We start from the raw sequence: 16,463 nt of genomic DNA on the forward strand, positions 1-16,463 counted from the left end.
CAAATCTCTTCAAATATTTTACAGAGTTTGACTCTTTTCACTCATACTACTATATCAGACAATGCAGCTCCAGATCCTAATATTCTAACTTAATCAAAAATCATAATTTTGCCCATTAGTTCGATTACATTTGATACGAAATCCTTTGTCAGATCTACTGTCAGGAAGCCAAATGGATTTGAGATTTGCCTCCTCTCCAGGTTCACAGAGACCTTAGGGCCGAGAGCTGAATGAGAGAGGAAGAATGAAAGCTTAGCTAAGAAATGGAATTAACTTATATAAAAATTTTTCAATTTTAATTTTATATTGCGTGTCATCCTTGCTCAGGAGCCATGCTAATCTCTGTATCGTTGCAGTTTTAATAAATGTGTTCCGAAGTGAGCATGAAATTTAACATTTAAAAAAATGTCTGTAGGGCCAGGCACAGTGGCTCACACCTGTAATCCCAGCACTTTGGGAGGCCGAGGTGGGTGGATCACCTAAGGTCAGGAGTTCAAGACCAGCCTGACCAACATGGAGAAACCCCATCTCTACTAAAAGTACAAAATTAGCGGGCGTGGTGGTGCATGCCTGTAATCCCAGCTTCTTGGGAGGCTGGGGCAGGAGAATAGCTTTAACTGGGGAGGCGGGGGTTGCAGTGAGCCAAGATCGCGCCATTGCACTCCAGCCTGGGCAACAAGAGTGAAACTCTGTCTCCAAAAAAAAAAAAAAAAAAAAAAGTATGTGGTAGACCTGGAGGCACATAATCACTTTTTGGAATACAGTTTGTCACTTTTAATTGTAAATAACTAAATAACGTCAATGTGTAACTGAGGATCAGATGTCAGGGTTGGGAGGAGAGCATCTTCCCTTAAATGCTGTTTGTTGTGACAGAAGCACATGCTATCATCGAAAGCAAACAAAAGAGAAAAACAAAAACCCTGGATGTCAATAGTAAACAGTGGCTACTACAGACCTACAGAAATTGGATTTCCTGTTGGCTATGGGATTCTAGTCAAGCAAGGTCCGAAGTCTTTGACATTATACTTGAATGCATTTACAGTAAATGAGATTTAGAAAGCTAATCTTTTCCCAGAGGCAATGCTGCCTAACTATTGTCTGGAGATGCTCAGGGACCATCCCTAGATTCCATTAAGAAGTGGTTTCTTCAGAGGTTGCAGTGAGTCCAGATTGTGCCATTGCACAATACCCTGGGCCACAGGGTATTGTTTTGACTCTGTCAAAACAAACAAATAAAAGCGACCCCTTAAAATGTACCCACCGCAAAATGAGCCGTGAGTCGTGACTCCTCTGAAATGCAACTGGGGAAGGGAGACTGAATCACAGCCGTGAAAATGTGGTCACAAAGGACAAAGAGTCAGGGTAAGAGTTTGCCAGGTGGCTCCAGTCATGTGCTGCGTCAGAGCGGTCGCCGGGGCAGGCTGACACACGTCCTCCCACGGGCTAGGCAGGGGTGGGAGCCAGCCCCACAATGGAGGCTGCTGTCTCCATTTGATATCGCTTTGATGATAGGATCCTCCAAGGATGTGGGGTTTCCTTTGTTCTGTCTTTATGTTCAATAAGTAACTTTCCATCTTAATTTGCATTTCCAAGTGAGTTTTCCCACAGGGGAGAGGCTGTGATGACTGGTTGAAACAAGTCGTGTGGTTTTACACGGTTATACACGTCTTCCAGGGAGATGAGTGCATTTGCACTGGACACTGTCTACACTCAGTCTTGAGAGAGTGTGAATCTGGGGAGACTGCGTCTATACGAAACCATCGCAGGCTTGGAATGAGAGGCCCGGGCTCCATCCTGAGTCTCCCTGCTCACTAATGTGTGATCTTGACCTTGCTGCTTAGCACTTCCTTCTGTGTCAAATAGAACTGATTGAGTTTTGCAGAGCTTGGGTGAAAAGTGAGAAACTTTAGGCAAAGCACTTGAGATCATGCAATGCAGTAGACACGGGGGAAATGGTGCTACTAATAAATGCCACCCAAAGAAAGGCCTCACTCTAAAAATAAATACATAAAATAAAATAAACGGCACAAGTGTTCCCCTGAGTGAACTGAGGGTGCAAGCCGCCCCTGGCACTGGAGTGACCCCAGACCTATGTAGTGACCTCTGAGCCCCTCAAGAACCAGCCTGCCAGCTCCCTGCTGAGTTTATTCAGGTTTGGGGCATCAGATAAAGCTGTGAAGACAGGAGCCCCGATCTAGACCCGGTTCTCCCATGAGCGGGCTCAGTGACTGAAGAAGTGAGATAACCTCCCCGGGCCCCAAGAGTCCCTGTCTATTATGTGACAGGGACTTGGACTAGATTAAATTTTTTTCTTTTTCTTTTTTTTCTGAGACAGGACCTGGCTCTGTCACCCCGGCTGGAGTGCAACGGCATGATAGCAGTTTCGAACTCCTGGACTCAAACGGTCCTTCCATCTCGGTCTCCCAAAGCACTGGGATTACAGGCGTGAGCCAATGCGCCCAGCCCTGTTTCATGATTTTAGTCAACTTGGCCTCCAGAGAGACAAAGAGAAAAGAATCACAAATCACAAAAGACAAAAGATGGGAGTAGCGGCAGAGGAAAAGGTACCAAGTCAAAGATAATAGAATGACTGGTTCCATTTCCTATATGCCCTTTCTCCTCTCCGAATCCTGTTTTCCTGGATGCTGACTGACGACACCTGTGACTATTCCCCAGCCATCAGTGGGGTCAGCTTCAGAGCAGGTGCCCTTGGTGTGGAAGGAAAGGGCCTCTGTGAGGACGGGCAGTGAGTCTTTGCCCAGGGCAGGGCTGCGCCTGGCTGGGAGTGCCTCTGAAGTCAGACATAGGAAACTCCTTTCAAGTTGTCTGCTGAAGAATTTGAAAATACTTTCCCTGAATGAAAGACGGGTCCCTTAAAATAAAACATTTTCTGGCATTTAATGAAAATTTTATAACTGAAGTGTTGTATCAGAAGCAAGATGTAAATGGTATAACATCCTACGGGAAAGATTGAATTCAGTTTCCCTCCTTCACAAAACCCAGGGAAGAGAGTACAATGGTGATGGCTCAGATGGATGAGATACTTTGGGAGGCCAAGATGGGTGGATCACTTGAGGTCAGGAGTTTGAGATCAGCCTGGCCAACATAGTGAAACCCTGTCTCTACTAAAAATACAAAAATTAGCCACATGTGGTGGCGGGTGCCTGCAATCTCAGCTGTTCAGGAGGCCGAGGCAGGAGAATCACTTTAATCTGGGTGGAGTGGGTTGCAGTTAGCCGAGATTACGCCACTGCACTCCAACCTGGGTGACACAGCAAGCAAGACTCTGTCTCAAAAAAAAAAAAAAAAAAAAAAAAAAAGAAAAGAAAAAAAAAAGTCTGGATGTGGTGGCTCACACCTGTAATCTCAGTGCTTTGGGAGGCTGAGGTGGGCAGATCATCTGAGGTCAGGAGTTCAAGACCAGCCTGGCCAACATGGTAAAACCCTGTCTCTACTAAAAATACAAAAAATTAGCCGAGCATAGTGGTGGGCACCTGTAATCCCAGCTACTTGGAAGGCTGAGGCAGGAGAATCGCTTGAACCTGGGAGGCGGAGGCTGCAGCGAGCTGACATCATACCACTGCACTCTTGCCTGGGCGACAGAGCAAGAATCTGTCAAAAAAAAAAAAAAAAAAAAAGTCCCCAGTGGCCATGATGGGGCTACATCCAAGACTCAATTCTTAGTCCTCCTCTTCCTTGACCTCTCTGGGGCTCTTGGCATAGTTGATCACTCCCTCTTCCCTACATAATTATCTTTATTTGGCTGCAGGGACACTGCATACTCTTAGGTGTCTTCCTATGTCCCCGGCTGCTCCTTTTATGTCTCTTGTCCTGTCCTCCTCACCCCAAACTCTGCCTGTCGGGGCGCCCTGGGTCCTCTCCACTTCTGGTTATCTAATCTAGTATCCTGGCCACCAATGGGCTGATGCCTCCCAATTTCATACCTCTAGCTAAGACCTATTCCTTTAATTCCAAACTTTATGACCAACTGGCTTGATGAACAGATACCTTAAGCCTGACATGCCCGACATGGACCTTTTGCTCTTTCTTTCAAAACGTGCTTCTCACCTGACTTCTCGTTGCAGTAAATGGCAAGTCCATCCTTTCAGTTGCTGCTATGGACTAAATGATGTCTCCCATCCCAAATTTATATGTTGAATCCCTGACCCCTCCTTTGACCATATTGGAGATAGGGCCTGTAGGGAGGTGATTAAGGTTAAAAAAAAGTCATAAGGCTAGAGCTCTGATCCAATAGAACTGGTGTCTTCATAAAAAAAAGAAGAGACACCAGAGCTCTCCCTCCACCATGTGAGGACACAGGGGAGAAGGTGACTGTCTGCAAACCAGGAAGAGAGTCCTCACCAGAAACAGACTATTCTGGCACCTTGTCTTGGACTTCCCAGCCTCTAGAACTGTGAGAAATAAATCTGTGTTGTTTAAACCATCCAGTCAACATATTTTGTTATGGCAGCCTGAGTTCACTAAAATAGTTGCTGTAAATAAAAAAGTAACTGAAGCAGATCTCAATCAACTGGAGGTTTGTTTTGCCAAGGTTGAGGATACGCCTGAGAAAAAAACACAAATCACAGGAGCATCTGTGATCCTTGCTTTTTCCAAAGAGGTTTTAAGCACTTCAATATTTAAATGGGAAGGAGTGAGCAGGAGGAGAAGGAGGAAAGGAAAAAAAAGTGGGCCAGATGTGGTAGCTCATGCCTCACATGCCAGCACCTGAGGAGGCTAAAGCAGGTGAATTGCTTGAGCCCAGGAATTTGAGACCAGCCTGGGCAGCATAGCAACACTCGTTTCTATAAAAATAAAAATTAAAAATTAGCCGGACATTGGTGGCCTGTGCCTGTGGTCTCAGCTATGTGGGAGGCAGAGGCAGGAGGATGGCTTGAGTCCAGGAGTTTGAGGTTACAGTGAGCTATGATTGAGCCACTGCACTCCAGACCCAGCCTGGGTGACATAATGAGACTTTGTTTTTAAAAAGAAAAAAGAGGCCAGATGCGGTGGCTCACTCCTGTAATTCTAGCACTTTGGGAGGCCAAGGCAGGTGGATCACCTGAGGTCAGGAGTTCGAGACCAGCCTGGTCTCGAAACCCCATCTCTACTAAAAGTACAAAAATTGGCCGGGCGTGGTTGTGGGCACCTGTTATCCCAACTACTCAGGAGGATGAGGCAGGAGAATCACTTGAACCCTGGAGGCGGAGGTTGCAGTGAGCCTAGATGGTGCCACTGCACTCCAGCCTGGGAGACAAGAGCAAGATTCCATCTTAAAAAAAAAAAAAAAAGAGGGAAAAACATGGACAGAGGATAGGCAACGAGGCAAGTAGTCAGTTACATTCTTGTGAAGCTTTGATTAGCGCTCAGTGAATCCACATTTTACACGTGAAAAGAGGGAGCAGAGGAAATGGCAATTATGCATTCATCTCTTGCTCAGTAATTCTACACTTTGCATAAGATAAAGTAAGCATGTAAAATTACAGCTTACTATTGCTATCTGTTTAGGGACAAAAGGAAGGCAGTTTTTGCATAACTCACTTCCCAAGCTTAACTTTGCCTTTGACATAGCCAGTTCAGGGTCCCGAGATCCTGTTCTTTTCTTTTTTTCCACATTGTCAGGGCCCAAAATGTAGGATCATCCTTGAATCTTCTTTTTCTTTCACATCTTACGTTCAAATCCTGTCAAGTCTACGTTCATTCGGATTTTTTCTACTACTTATCACCAACATGATTCGGGCTGCTGTGGTCTTTCTTGGATTACAGCAAACACCTCCTAGCACAACTTCCAGCTTTGGATTCTATGCTCTCAAGCCCACTCTATTATCAATAACAGCAGCAGAGCAGAGCAGTGCTTTTTAAATTTAAATTTTATTTTATTTTTGACACAGAGTCTCGCTCCGTCACCCAGGTTGGAGTGCAGTGGCGCGATCTTGGTGCTCACTGCAACCTCAGCCTCCCGGGTTCAAGCAATTCTCTTGTCTCAGCCTCCTGAGTAGCTGGGACTATAGGCGCGTGCCACCACGCCCGGCTAATTTTTTGTATTTTTAGTAGAGACGGGGTTTCACTGTGTTAGCCAGGATGGCCTCAATCCCCTGACCTCGTGATCTGTCTGCCTCGGGCTCCCAAAGTGCTGGGATTACAGGTGTGAGCCACTGCGCTCGGCCAGCTTTTCTTTTCTTTTCTTTTTTGTTGTTGTTAAGACAGGGTCTTGCTCTGTTGCTGAGGCTAGCATGCAATAACATGATCCCGGCTCACTGCAGCCTCAATCTCCTGGGCTCAAGTGATCCTCCCACCCCAGCCTCCTGAGTAGCTGGGACTACAGGTGCACAACACTACACCCAGTTAACTTTTTAAATTTCTATTTTTGTAGAGGTAGTGTCTCCCTATGTTGCCCAGGCTGATCTCAAACTCTTGGGTTCAAGCGATCTCCCTGCCTCAGCCTCCCAAAGTGTTGGGATTGTAGGTATAAGCCACTGAGCATGGCCCAGAACAGTGCTTTTGATGCTAAAATAGATGGTGTGTCAACCAGGCGTGGTGGCTCGGACCTGTAATCCCAACACTTTGGGAGGCCAAGGCAGGCAGATCAACTGAGGTCGGGAGTTCAAGACCAGCCTGACCAACAAGGAGAAATCATGTATTGCTAAAAATGCAAAATTAGCGGGGCATGGTGGTGCATGCCTGTAATCCCAGCTACTTGGGAGGCTGAGGCAGGAGAATCGCTTGAACCCAGGAAGCGGAGGTTGTGGTGAGCCGAGATGGCACCATTGCAATGCAGCCTGGGCACTAAGAGTGAAACTCCATCCCCCTGCAAAAAAAAAAAAATAGATGGTGCGTCACTTCCATGTTAGAACATTCCATCTTACCCAGATAAAAGTCATCCTCTTTGGGAAATGGCCTACAGGGCCTGGTAAGATTTGTCTGTGCTCCCCTCCCACAGCATGATCCTACTTTCCCCACCACCTCCGCTTCCCCAACCACCTCCAAGTCCACCTCCCTCACTCCACTTCTGTCACACGGGCCTTCCAGCTGTTTCACACCCAGATTTGCACGTAGCTGTGTCCCTCCCATCTGGGCTCAAATGTTGTCCTCAGCAAAACCTTCTTTGACTACTCCCTACTTGGAATTGCAGCCCCTCCATCCTACCCTACCATCTCCCACCCCGCCATCTCTCTCTCTCTCACACACACGCACACACGCACACACGCACACACGCACACACGCATGCACCCACAGGCTTCCTCTCCTTTCTCTGTCTTGTTCTTTCCCATAGCACTGATGCCATCTAATATTTTGGTTTGCTTGCTTGTTTATTTCCTATCTGTCTTCTGCCACTCAAAGGTGAAAGCCTTGGTTCAAGGAGGGCAGGGATTGTTCTCTCTCTTTCTCTCTCTCCCTCTCTCTGTTTTTTTTTTTGTGTTTTGTTTTGTTTTTTCAGTCTTGCTCTGTCGCCCAGGCCGGAGTGCAGTGGCACCATCCTAGCTGACTGCAGCTTCAACCTTCTGGGCTCAAGTTATCCTCCTGCCTCAGCCTCACAAGTAGCTGGGACTACAGACACAATCCACCACACCAGGCTACTTTTAAATTTTTTTGTAGAGATGGGGTTTCGCTGCGTGGCCCAGGCTGGACTCAAACTCCTGGACTCAAGCAATCTGCCCACCTTGGCCTCTCAAAGTGCTGGGATCCCAGGCGTGAGCCACCACACCCAGCTTCTGTGTAAATATGTGTTGAATGAATGGATAACATTCATTTCTTTAGATTTATTCAGAAAGCACAATATTTTGAAATGAAGCATTTTTTAAAATATTGGTTTACCATTACTGCCTTTATTATTTGTTTTTCCTTTTTCTTTTTTTGGTAGAGACAGAGTCTCATTGTTGCCCAGGCTGATTTTGGACTCCTGACCCCAATCCCTCCCAAAGCATTGGGATTACAGGTGTGAACATCCACCCTGGCCCACATAACTGTCTTTAAATAACGACTTTTACCTTTTTTTTTTTTTTTTTTTTTTTTGAGATGGAGTCTCACTCTCAGCCAGGCTGGAGTGCAGTGGTGTGATCTCAGCTCACTGCAACCTCTGCCTCCCAGGTTCAAGCGATTCTCTTGCCTCAGCCTTCCAAGTAGCTGGAATTACAGGCGTGTGCCACCACGCCTGGCTAATTTTTGTTATTATTAGTAAAGATTGGGTTTCATCATGTTGGCCAGGCTGTTCTCGAGCTCCTGACCTCAGGTGATCCACCCGCCTCGGCCTTCCAAAGTGCTAGGATTACAGGTGTGAGCCACCCGCACCCGGCCAAGACTTTCATGCTTTTCTTTTTGAGATGGACTCTTGCTCTATCGCCCAGGCTGGAGTGCAGTGGTGTGATCTTGGCTCACTGCAACCTCTGCCTCCCAGGTTCAAGCAATTCTTCTGCCTCAGCCTCCCAAGTAGCTGGGACTACAAATGCACGCCACCGCGCCCGGCTAATTTTTGTATTTTTAGTAAAAACGGGGTTTCACCGTATTGGCCAGGCTGGTCTCAAACTCCTGACCTTGTGATTCACTCACCTTGGCCTCCCAAAGTGCTAGGATTACAGGTGTGAGCCACCGTGCCTGGCCAACTTTTACTCTAAAAAGTATCATCTCTCTTTTAATTTGCCCCACAGCTGGCTGAATCGAGGCAGTTTGAACCACATGGTCACCCCATAGCAGCATGCTATTTATTGTAGGCAAAATCCTACAAGGAAAAGAAACTTCTTGAATGCTGTGTTTATAAACCTTAAGGAAAAACAACATTATAGTAGTATTTTTAAAAAGTAAAGGTTGGGCTTGTTAAAGGATGCTTTTTAAAACAAATTAGTTGGAACCCTTGGGTTTATTTGGAAAGAAGTAAACCTGTTCCCTTCCACCTGCTAACTAAAAAGGTTTCTATGGGCCAGGCATGGGGGCTCATGCTTGTAATCCCAGCACTTTGGGAGGCCAAAGTGGGAGGACATCTTGAGGCCAGGAGTTCAAGACCTGCCTGGGCAACATAGCAAGACCCTGTTGCTACAAAATAAAATCTAAGAATTAAAAAAAAAAAAAAAAAAAAAAAAAAAAAAAAAACGGCTTCTGTGGGAACATGGGAAGTTTCTATTCATTTGGGATTGAATATCCCTTGGAGAAAAAGTCTATGGTATTCTGACAGTCTAGGTGGTCTTCTTGGGACTCACCTGTAGAAAAAGGAAACAACCCAGAAAAGCAGCGGTCCCATGCATCCGCAGTGCCCGGGATGGCCTGCTGAGAGCACGTTCCCAGGACGCCTGTAGAAAGCATTCCGGTTCCAAGCCTGCTTCATCTTCCCGCCAACTGCACCCTGACCCCCAGAAGGAAGCCTGACAGCTCTCTGGCTGCAGCCAAGGACTGTTATTAGAACACCATGTTCTAACATCCCCTGCGGAGACCGTGGACAGCATTTGCTTCAAAATCCTCTCCCCCAGGAAAAGCCTTCTGCAGAACACATCTAAAATTCTAGAAGACCACAGAAAATACTCTTTCTGACAAAGAGGATGGAAGAGCCAGGGGACTGCCTGACCTTTGCCGAGGAGTGTCCTCCTTGACTGGCCCAGTCTGTGCCTGCCATGCATCTACTTGCTCCAGCCCAGAAGTTAACCCCAGCTTCTTCCTTTTTTTTTCTTTTTTTTGAGACAGAGTCTTGTTCTGTCTCCCAGGCTGGAGTACAGTGGCACAATCTCGGCTCACTGCAACCTCCATTTCCCGGGTTCAAGCGATTCTTGTGCCTCAGCCTCCGAGTAGCTGGGATTACAGGCACCTGCCACCATGCCCGGCTAATTTTTGTTTTTAGTAAAGACGGGGTTTCACCATCTTGGCCAGGCTGGCCTCAAACTCCTGGCTTCAGATGATCTGCCTGCCTTGGCCTCCCAAAGTGCTGGGATTACAGGCATGAGCCACCGCGCCTAGCTGGCTTTTTCCTTTAAGGCCAGAACTTACAATGTGCTTCTGTGACAAATCCACGCTGCCTCCGAGGCTTCGACTTGGTGGAAAGATGGTTCTGGAGAGGCCAGTCTTTGGGCTCAGGTCCTGTCAGTCCTTGACTGTGAGGTCTGATGGACTCCAGCTCACCCTGTCAAATGTGCTTCTCTTGATGAATGTCTCTGCTCATTTCTGAACACGTTCTCAAACAGACTGCTAAGTAACGGGTGTGACTTCAACCTTCAGTGGCAGCAAAGGAATAAGAGCAGAATATAATGGATGTTTATAGAGCACCTTGAATACAGTCCCCAGACTCCAAAGGTTGCCTTCTGTTTAATGCTATATGACTGTGGGTAGGTGTAAATGAATTGCTTAATATATTTTAGTATATTGCTTAATTTTGTCAAAATTGTGACAGAATTGCTACATGCACCTGCTTTTAAAAATCCAAACAGCTTGGCTGGACGTAGTGGCTCATGCCTGTAATCCCAGCACTTTGGGAGGCCGAGGCGGACGGATCAAGAGGTCAGGAGTTCAAGACCAGCTTGGCCAAGGTGGTGAAACCCCCCTCCCTACTAAAAATGCAAAAATTAGCCAGGCGTGGTAGCATGCGCCTGTAATCCCAGCTACTCGGGAGGCTGAGGCAGAGAATTGGTTGAGCCCGAGAGACAGAGGTTGCAGTGAGCCAAGATCGTGCCACTGCACTCCAGCCTGGGCGGCAGAGCGAGACTCCGTCTAAAAAAAAAAAAAAAGAAAGAAATATTCCAAACAGGCATGACAGGTGTGGTGGGTGGCTCATGCTTGTAGTCCCAGCACTTTGGGAGGTTGAGGTGGGACAATTGCTCGAGGCCAGGAATTCGAGACCAGGCTGGACAACATAGTGAGACTCCATCTCTGAAAAAAAAAAAAAAATTGGCTACACGTGATGGCACGTGGCTGTAGTCTTAGCTACATGGGAGCCTAAAGCAGGAGAATGGCTTGAACCCAGGAGTTCAAGGTTACAGTGAGCTATGATCACGCCACTGTACTCCAGCCTGGGGGATAGAGCAAGACCCTGTCTCTACTTTTTTTTTTGAGACGGAGTTTTGCTCTTGTTGCCCAGGCTGGAGTGCAATGACGTAATCTTGGCTCACTGCCACCTCCACCTCCCAGGTTCAAGCGATTCTCCTGCCTCAGCCTCCCAAAGTGTAGCTGGGATTACAGTCATGCACCATCACACCCAGCTGAGTTTTTTGGTATTTTTAGTAGAAATGGGGTTTCACCAAGTTGACCAGGCTGGTCTCAAACTTCCGACCTCAGCCCGCCTCAGCCTCCCAAAGTGCTGGGATTACAGGCATGAGCCACTGTACCCAGCCCTCTAATTTTATTATTATTATTTTGTAACTAAAAAGTAAACTTTAACGTCGAAAATGCAAACTTGGGGAAGACAGAAAAGATCACACACAAGGCTGTCACTTCACCCTTGGAAGGTTGCACAGCGGCCAGGCAGAGGCGCTCCTCACTTCCCAGACGGGGCGGCGGGACGGAGTTGCTCACTTCCCAGACGGTGGGCAGCTGGATTATTATTATTATTTTTTAATCCAAATTGCACAGACAGTCTTCATGAAAAGCAACAGCTCCGGGCTCCACCTCTCTCTGCCTCCCTTACTCTCCCTGTCACCTTTCAGCAGGGTACTTTTAATTTTACATAGTCATAATTAACTTCCATTGTGTTCTTCTCTAGAAACACAATAAATCTGGTGTGTTCTATCTACAGACTTATTCCAAACATTTGAGACAAATAAGCAGTGTTTGTTATGCAAATGTCAAGGCTTTTTAAGATCTTTTGGTTCTAACTCTCTGAAGGCTGTGTCCTTGGGAGATCACAAAACAAAACTCTGGCACAACCTGGCCGGTTATCTTCCAATCATGCCCTTTGGGGTGGCAGATCCCATCATGTAGACCCTCCATTCTGCACGTATATAAGTGGCTGGAGACCAGGCTTGTGAGGCACAACACAAAAGTTGTGCAATTACCCGGGAGGTAATTACTGACTGTGACTTGCTTGCTGCCTTGCAATAAAAATCAGGGAGAAGGACACCACAGCTCCACCACGTTCAGGTTGCCAGAAGGCCCTCAGGGATGTTAGGCTTTAGGACAGGAGAGCCAGCAGAGATGGGAATCCAGGCTGCAGTTCAGCTGTTCATGCCTGATGTCATTCTGCACCAGCAGCAAGAAAACTGAAAACATAAGAACGAGGCCAGGCACAGTGGCTCACGCCTATAATCCCAGCACTTTAGGAGGCAGAGGTGAGTGGATCACCTGAGGTCAGGAGTTCAAGACCAGCCTGGCCAACAGGGTGAAACCCTGTCTCTACTAAAAATATAAGAAATTAGCAGGGCATAGTGGTGGGCACCTGTAATCCGAGCTGAGGAGGCTGAGGCAGGAGAATTGCTTGAATTAAAATTTTTTTTTTTTTTTGAGACAGAGTCTTGCTCTGTCGCCCAGGCTGGAGTACAGGAGCCCACTCTCGGCTCACTGCAAGCTACGCCTCCCGGGTTCTCGCCAGTCTCCTGCCTCAGCCTCCCGAGTAGCTGGGACTACAGGCACCCACCACCACGCCCAGCTAATTTTTTGTATTTTTAGTAGAGACGGGGTTTCACCGTGTTAGCCAGGATGTTCTTGATCTCCTGACCTCGTGATCCACCCGCCTTGGCCTCCCAAAGTGCTGGGATTACAGGCGTGAGACACTGTGCCCGGCCTGAAATTTTTTTTAATTTTTTAAAAAAGAAAGAAAGTGTGGTATACATACCACAGAATTTTATTTTATTTTATTTTATTTTATTTTATTTTATTTTATTTTATTTTATTTTATTTTATTTTAAGACAGAGTATCACTCTTGTTGCCCAGGCTGGAGTATAATGGCACGATCTCAGCTCACTGCAACCTCCGCCTTCCCAGTTCAAGCGATTCTCCTGCCTCAGCCTCCCGAGTAGCTGGGATTACAGGCATGCACCACCAAGCCTGGCTAATTTTTTGTATTTTTAGTGGAGCTAGGTTTCTCCATGTTGGTCAGGTTGGTCTTAAAATCCTGACCTCAGGTGATCTGCCCACCTGGGCCTCCCAAAGTGCTGGGATTACAGGTGTGAGCGACTGCACCCAGCTCATATCACAGAATACTACTCAGACATACAAAATAATGAAATCATGTCTTTTGTAGCAAGATGGATGGAACTGGAGGCCATTATTCAGTGAAATGTTCAGTGAAATGACTCAGAAACACAAAGTCAAATATTGCATGTTCTCATTAGTGGGAGCTGGACAATGGGTACCCACGAGTGGAATAATAAACATTGAAGACTGAGAAGAGCTGAGGGTTGAAATACTACGCATGGGTACAATGTTCGCTATTCAGGTGATGGGTTCACTAAAAGCGCAGACTTTACCACGGTGCAATATATGCATGTTAAGAAATCTGCACTCGTGCCGCCTAATATCTAACAAAAAATTATTTTCAGAAATAGTACTTTTTGCGGGGCATGGTGGCTCACACTTGTAATCCTAGCGCTCTGGGAGGCCAAGGCAGGTGGATCACCTGAGGTCAGGAGTTCGAGACCAGCCTGGCCAACATGATAAAACCCCATCTCAACTGAAAACTACAAAAATTAGCCGAGTGTGGTGGCATGCACCTGTAATCCCAGCTACTTGGGAGGGTGAGCCAGGAGAATCGCTGGAATCTGGAAGGCGGAGGTTGCAGTGGGTTGAGATCACACCATTACTCTCCAGCCTGGGTGACAGAGCGAAACTCCGTCTCAAAAAAACAAGAAAGAAAAGAAAAAAAGAAAATCATGCTGGGTACAATAGCTCATGCTTGAAATCCCAGCACTTCAGGGGACTGAGGCAGGAGGATTGCTCGAGCCTAGGAGTTTGAGACCAGCCTGGGTAACATAGGGAGACCTTGTCTTTACAAAACCAGGCATGGTGGTGTGCACCTATAGTTCCAGCTACTCGGTAGACTGAGTAGGGAGGATTGCTTGAGCCTGGGAAATCAAGGATGCAGTGAGCCGTGATCATACCACTGCACTCCAGCCTGGGTGACAGATTGAGACCCTATTCGAAAGAAAGAAATTCTTTCTGTGATTCTCCTAAATTCCTCCTTTCCTTCTTTCTTTTCTTTTCTGTTCTTTTCCTTTCTTTTCTTTTCTTTTCTTTTCTTTCCTTTTCTTTTCCTTTCCTTTCCTTTTCTTTTCTTTTCTTTTCTCTTCTTTCTTTTCTCTCTTCTTTTTGACAGAGTCTCACTCCCTCACCCAGGATGAAGTGCAGTGGCACAATCTTGGTTCACTGCAACCTCTGCCTCCCAAGTTCAAATGATTTTCCTGCCTCAGCCTCCTGAGTAGATGGGACTACAGGTGCGTGCCACCACGCTCGACTAATTTTTGTATTTCTAGTTGAGACACGATTTTGCCATGTTGGCCAGCTGGTCTCGAATTCCTGGCTTCAAGTGATCCGCCCACTTCAGCCTCCCAAAGTGCTGGGATTACAGGCGTGAGCCACCACGCTGGGCCAGGTTCCCATACTTTTGAGCTACTGTCCTTTTCTGTTCCAGGGCCCCATTAGGACACCACGTTAGAGGAGTTGTCATGCCTCATTAGGCTCCTCTTGGCTGTGGTCGTTTCTCAGATTGTTTTTCATGACCTTGATGATTTAAAAAAAATGTATTGCTATGTTGTCCAGGCTGGTCTTGAACTCCTGGCCTTAAGTGATCATTCTGCCTCAGCCTCCCGAGTAGCTGGGATTACAGGGACAGGCCACTGGGCCTGGCTCCAACCTTCCTTCCCCCATGAGTGGAAGCTTCCTGAGGCCTCCCCAGAAGCAGATGCTGGCACCATGCTTTTTGTACAACCTGCAGAACTGACAGCCAAATAAATCTGTTTTCTTTCCGTCGAAAGAATGAAAGAAAGGAAAAGAAAAGAAATCTCGTCTCTACCAAAAACAAAAAAAATAATTAGCCGGGCATGGTGGTGAGTGCCTGTAATCCCAGCTACTCAGGAGGCTGAGGCAGGGGAATCACTTGAAAGGCGGAGGTTGCAATGAGCCGAGATTGTGCCACTGCACTCCAGCCTGAGTGACAGAGTGAGACCTGGTAAAAAATAAAAATAAAAAATAAAAAATAGCCGGGCGTGGTGGCTCAAGCCTGTAATCCCAGAACTTTGGGAGGCCGATACGGGCGGATCACGAGGTCAGGAGATCGAGACCATCCTGGCTAACACGGTGAAACCCCGTCTCTACTAAAAAATACAAAAAACTAGCCGGGCGAGGTGGCGGGCTCCTGTAGTCCCAGCTACTCAGGAGGCTGAGGCAGGAGAATGGCGTAAAACCCGGGAGGCGGAGCTTGCAGTGAGCTGAGATCCGGCCACTGCACTCCAGCCTGGGTGGCAGAGCGAGACTCCGTCTCAAAAAAAAATAAAAATAAAAATAAAATAAAAAAATAAAAAATAAAGTTGGAAGTCTCACACTTCCTAATTCTAAAATTTATTACAAAAACAAACCCACAGTGATCAAAACAGTATAGTCCAGCCCGGGCAAAACCCCATCTACAAAAGATACAAAAATTAGCCAGGCATGGTGGTGCACACCTGTAGTTTCAGCTACTCAGGAGGCTGAGGTGGAAGGATTATTTGAACCCAGGAGGTTGAGGCTGCAGTGAGCCAAGATTGTGCCACTGTATTCCAGCCTGGGCAACAGAGTGAGACGTTATTTCAAAAAACACAAACAAACTGTGTAGTATTGGCATACAGATAGACATATAGAATAATGGAATGGAAAAGAAAGCCCAGAAGTGCCCATTTTGGCAGCACACGTACTAAAATTGGAAAGATACAGAGAAGATTAGCATGGCCCCTGTGCAAGGATGACAATCAAAAGTGAGAAATTATTTTAAAAAATTAAAAGAATACAGGGTCCAGAAATAAACTCTCATACATATAGTCCAATAGTTTTTAAATTAGGGTCCCCAGACTAGTCAGTGGAGAAAGGAGTTTTTTCAACAAATGATTTTAGGAAAACTGGATATCTACATGCAAATGAATGAACCTGGACCCTTACACTATACACAAAAATCAACTCTAAATGAATCCAAGACCTAAATGTAAGACCTAAAATGATAAAACTCTTTTTTTTCTTTTTCTTTCTTACCTTTTTTTTCTTTTCTTTTCTTTTTTTTTGAGACAGAGTCTAGCTCTGTCGCCCAGGCTGGAGTGCAGTGGCCGGATCCCAGCTCACTGCAAGCTCCGCCTCCCAGGTTTACACCATTCTCCTGCCTCAGCCTCCTGAGTAGCTGGGACTACAGGTGCCCGCCACCTCGCTCAGCTAGTTTTTTTGTATTTTTTAGTAGAGACGGGGTTTCACCGTGTTAGCCAGGATGGTCTCGATCTCCTGACCTCGTGATCCGCCCGTCTCGGCCTCCCAAAGTGCTGGGATTACAGGATTGAGCCACCGCGTCCGGCCTCTTACCTTTTTTTTTAAGAGCTGG

At 46.6% G+C, this 16,463-nt stretch overlaps 2 non-coding genes across 2 annotated transcripts; one reads left to right on the forward strand and one right to left on the reverse strand.

Moving 5' to 3' along the window:
- Positions 1-280: 280 nt before the first annotated feature.
- Positions 281-385, reverse strand: LOC115900530. Its single transcript, XR_004060214.1, has one exon. It is a non-coding gene; the product is annotated as a U6 spliceosomal RNA (small nuclear RNA).
- A 15,385-nt stretch (positions 386-15,770) lies between these two features.
- LOC115900502 lies at positions 15,771-15,877 on the forward strand. The gene has a single exon (XR_004060186.1). It is a non-coding gene; the product is annotated as a U6 spliceosomal RNA (small nuclear RNA).
- The last annotated feature ends 586 nt before the right edge of the window (positions 15,878-16,463 follow it).

This window comes from Rhinopithecus roxellana, chromosome 11 (assembly GCF_007565055.1).
Source record: "Rhinopithecus roxellana isolate Shanxi Qingling chromosome 11, ASM756505v1, whole genome shotgun sequence".
Classification (NCBI taxonomy): Eukaryota; Metazoa; Chordata; class Mammalia; order Primates; family Cercopithecidae; genus Rhinopithecus; species Rhinopithecus roxellana.